Here is a 4,956-nt window from a genome sequence, read left to right as displayed (position 1 = left end):
GGTAACCACATGAAACTAGAGGGAGAGGAAAAATGCCATTGTGAACATTAAAATGAACTTTTTCCATTATGTTGGTTGAAAAAAAATACATTTATAATTGCAATTACTTTTTCCTCACTCCAAAACTTGATAGAACAAAACACCAATGATTCTCATAGTTTATAATTATCATCCTCTTATTTGAGCAAGAATTATAAGATATCCATCATTACCTTGCTAGTTGTCTTTGTCACATATAGTACACCCAAGCTTTGGATTCCTTCAATTTTCTTGATTTTTTTACAAGAGAAAGTACCCATCAATGTACTACAGAGCATGAAGCTCAAGGCATATTAAAATAGTTTTCCACAACACACTGATCGTAGTCTTATCAGATACTTCATTACTAATTTTTATAGGGGCCATATCATCCTCAAAACTTGTCCAAGTCCTCTTCACATTTTCCCCATGAATTGTAACAAACCCCTCACTCACAAGGTTTCCAATTGCATTACAAATCTGAAATTGAACAACATAACTCATTATGTATTCATTTCCCCCAAGAAAATGAAGCTGGAAATAGCTTGAAATATACCCATAATAAAGAATTACTTACATCATTTAGGCTGACTTCCTTGGATTCCTATTTGTGCATTTCCTCCATCAACTATGATTGCATTCATTCATATCTGGTTAGGTGTCATACCAACAATTTTCTTAACACTATTTAGGGCAGTATAAAGAATGTTACCTCAGTAATACGGGTTGATGGTCCCCCTGCCTACATCCTTTCCATGATAAGAATCCTCAGTGATGAAATAAGATTGGCTCATCTCATTCTTTCACTGGCTGAGACTCCCGTGTTTATGAGATCCATGTCAATGGTCCCTGTAACCATGACACTCAAATGCATTTAGTGGCTTCCAATTAACATAGCTCTTTTAGAGCTGACTAATTTTGTGATGATAATGCATTCAATATACAACCAAATGAACTAACAATCCTCATTTCCAAAGATGCACAATGGTTACCAGTTGAATGATCGATGGCAGATTGTTGAAGTGCAACTTCAAGAAGCCAGAATGATTCTGCCACATCACACCTTTCAACCTATAGAATTGGAATGTAAGATATCTTTTTATTGCCTCAATCTAACTTTAAAACATTCAGGAATGTAACCTACTTTTTTCTACATAGGATTTTCTTACCCACTCAAAGAATCTGATGCGGGTGAGGGCTTCGCTTATTCTTATTGAGCTTTCAATTTGGCGTGGAGTCATTGTGATAACCTATACAATTCATTTAGGAGAATGAGTTAACATAACATGAGAATTTCCTTGCATCTAGATGCATTCTTTAGTAGAAGTATGAGATATATCATTACTTTTTTCACATGTGTAACTTGTAAGCATACTATACAGAAATTGAATTTGAGAATATATTGAGCTAACCTTCTTGCTACTGCCAGGGAAGTTTCCCTTCCTATGCATTTCAACATAACCATGGATTAGATCTTCTACTGCCTCATCAGATATCTTAGGATGTATATGTTGTCTTGCATAAGTGATATATGAAGTGAGATTCTGAAGGTCAAATGCATCCAGTGTTTGGTCCTAGAATCATAATGTAGTTCACATCAAAAATATCAGGTCATTGGACCCCCCATTAATTACTACATAGTATTGACCAAATTAGAACTTACATCTGGCTCGTCATAATATAATGCAACAAGATGCCTTGCAAGGTGCCTGTCCATTTGTTCATCAACTTTATCAAGCACTAGGTATATCAAATCAAACCTTCAGGTATTTTTTGTGATTCTTTTATACTAGAGTGACAAAAAATAAATTCTCCAGCTTGAATTCTAAAACCAAACATACTCCACCTAGAAAGCAATGTTGGAGGAAGTTGGATATTGTCAATCATTGATAATCTAGGGTTGTAGTGTGAACCACTAGGATTGGCACAAGCTAAAACAAATGTTCTTGCATTCAGAGATGTTATGATCCCAGCCTTTGCAATTGACACTGTTTGTTGTTCCATAACCTACTTCAAAGGAATGACTAGACATTGATATACAAGTCAACCAACAGCATAGATTACGAAGTTAAGAAACTAGTAAAAGCACATAATTTGAAGAGCTCAAAAAAAAATCACACCACATGTAACATGCTATGAGCATTGTCTAACATCTTATCAAACTCGTCTATGCAGCAAATACCCATATCACTCATTACCAATGCTTCACTTTCTAGAATCTGTTGAGTTCAAAGAAATAAGTAGTTTATATAGAATAAAGTGGTAGGTAGCAGTGGGGGAGCAAGTAGCCCAAAGAGCTCAATGATCAAAAAATTAAGTTAATAACTTACTATTTCACTAGTTTCAGGATCCTTTGATACATAAGCAGTCAAACCAACCATAGAGCTTCCACAACCACTTGTATAAATGCCTCGAGGAGACAACTTATGCACATACTGAAGTAGTTGAGACTTACTCATACCTAGATCCCCAACAAGCAGGATGTTGATGTCACCATGAAAAGTAGCACCTGAAGCTAGTTCTACTACAGTTCCCCTGAAAAATTGTTTAAGAAGAATAATGGTTAACATATCGTTCAAAGAACATGCCACAAATTACCAATTAATCGAACATGAATGCAAAGAAAGATACATGGCACAAGAGCCCTTTCTTTACATCTTCTAGCTCCCAAATACTCGGAGCTAAGGACCTAGTTAGCCTCTCATAGATATTGGACATGCGAGATAGTTCTTTCAACTTCTCAATGTGGAAATTGGTAGTCAAAATTCAATTTTAGAGCTTGCAAAATTCATGTTATATACAAAAGGTAAAAAGTATGAGTTTATACTGTAGCTTCATAATTAGCTGGTGACAGATCACCCTCTTGAAAAGAGGCAAAACTATCACTATTGGTATCACGTTCCATTGGATCTTCGGCTTGCAATCTTATCTTGTCTGCCTTTTTCAGATGAAGGCAATCGATGTAGATCTACACCAACAAATGATTTACAAATTAGAATTAGAAATCATAGAATACAACATTAAGGTCCTCATTTCCAACTTAAATGGACTAAGATAGGCTTGAGATCTTTGCTTTAAATAGAGTTTTCACAATTCTTTGGTTTGGTCCCACTCTAACTGTCATAGCTGTAAAAATCCCAGTAACCTACAAAAAAAAACCAATGTCAACCTTCAAATGCTAACACTTGGCAATAAAAATGAGTGTAGAATTTTTATATCAGGTAATGTCAGACACACCTCGATTTGATCACCAAGTTTGGCCACATCAACAAGTTTTCCATGCATTAGCAAGCTAACGGTGTGTAGGATTGCCCCCTCTGGAATGGCATCAGGCATTTCTTGTAGCCTTACAATCTGCTTATGAGAAAACCTAACCACAAAGTAAAAGGATATAGTTGTCTTTAGAGTCTTGAAAATGCAGCTTCAAATCATGCATAAGCTAAAATCAACAAGTTCCTACCTGCATCTGTTATGCACCAATGTCAAAGAATAAAAACTTACTAACTAACAAAACATATTTTTCCAAAAATACAATTCAGTCACCTGTATGTGCTTCTCCCACAAAGGCTTAATGTGAATAGATACATCCATCAATACAATGTCAAAAATGGTGAGAACTTCAAGAGGATATCTGACCATCTTTCCATATAGGTCTTCATCATATTCAAAGATGTTCATTGCATCAATATTCAACGAATCACCTTCAACTTCCATTTTCTAAATGAAAAATCAACTAAATGAAGTGAATACAAAAGCAAATGTGCTCAACCAATAATTTGAAATGAGACTAGATGGTAACCATAAGAAGCCAGTAGGGACAAATTTGAACCTGTTCCAAGAGCCTCATGTATTTCCCCTCAAGGTCTAAAGGATCATCCCTAAAATTCCTTAGAAAGCACTAAACTACTTGATTAACATCTTGAACACTTATGTTTGTGCCCCAAACAAGCATAGGAGGGGTTGCCATCAAGGTCACCCTCGAAAGACTGGGGCATCTAATTATAACAGCCAAAAGAGGTAATTAATGTGTGTTTCAACATAACATATTATAGAAATTGAAAAGAAATAATTGACTCAATTGATAGGTAGTTCTCTGTCCAGATAAAACAAGTTCATTAATAAGTAGAGGAAAAGAAATTATGATTACCATCTTTAATTGTCTCTAGTGGAATTTTTGGTCAATTCCTATTGTTGGGCCATTGAGGAGCCACCTGCATTTAGATTGTTTTATTTTTTCACTCCTCTAGGATAAATCTTCTTCTAAGTTACTATCCACTTTTCTTGAAGCTTTTGGGTAGCCTTTCTTTGTAAGACTTATTTTGTGATATTTAATTATCACTTTCAAATATCTAAAAGCATATTCATTTTAACCTGAATATAAATGTCTTTAGCACAAGATATTCTCAATGGGAGTTGAAAGTGAGCTTATGTTCTAGAGATTGATTTATTTGCACATTTGTTCGAGTTTTATGTGTTGTGTAAGGGTTTAATAAAGGGATTTTAGTAAAGAACAATGTTGAGGTTTGTGGTCTTTCATCTTAGTAAACATGTGTACTTCTACGATTCTTTTTTTTTAATCTTGCACTATGGTTTATTCTAGAACTAGTTTTTTTTATTCAATGCATATGCATATATATCAATTGGTCTCTATTTTCAGCCAGCTAGTTATTCATGATTCAATGTAGTTGCAAATTTTAGTTATATTCAATGATTCATGATAGGTCAAGTTTATTTTCAATTATCTCTTTTATGGAAATCCCATTGACGATCTTCCAAAGTGCGCATAGTTATATATTCATAGCTTCAGGTTGAGTAATATTTAGTTCTTAAAAACCATCCTTTCTAATTTGAAGATAAGCTTATTTGTGTGTGCTATTTTATTTTGTGTTGTTTCATTAAATATAACTTAGAATGCCAACAAGGTGTCGAGAAACTTAA

General features: G+C 34.5%; 1 pseudogene; it reads right to left on the bottom strand.

Moving 5' to 3' along the window:
* Positions 1 to 306: 306 nt before the first annotated feature.
* Positions 307 to 3,732, bottom strand: LOC149562408 (DNA replication licensing factor MCM4-like; annotated as a pseudogene).
* Positions 3,733 to 4,956: the final 1,224 nt, after the last annotated feature.

Source organism: Cupressus sempervirens, chromosome 4 (assembly GCF_028749045.1).
Source record: "Cupressus sempervirens isolate cs-2001-9-10 chromosome 4, ASM2874904v1, whole genome shotgun sequence".
Classification (NCBI taxonomy): Eukaryota; Viridiplantae; Streptophyta; class Pinopsida; order Cupressales; family Cupressaceae; genus Cupressus; species Cupressus sempervirens.
The sequence above is the reverse complement of the archived record's forward strand: the minus strand, read 5'-3'. Positions and strand labels throughout refer to the sequence as shown.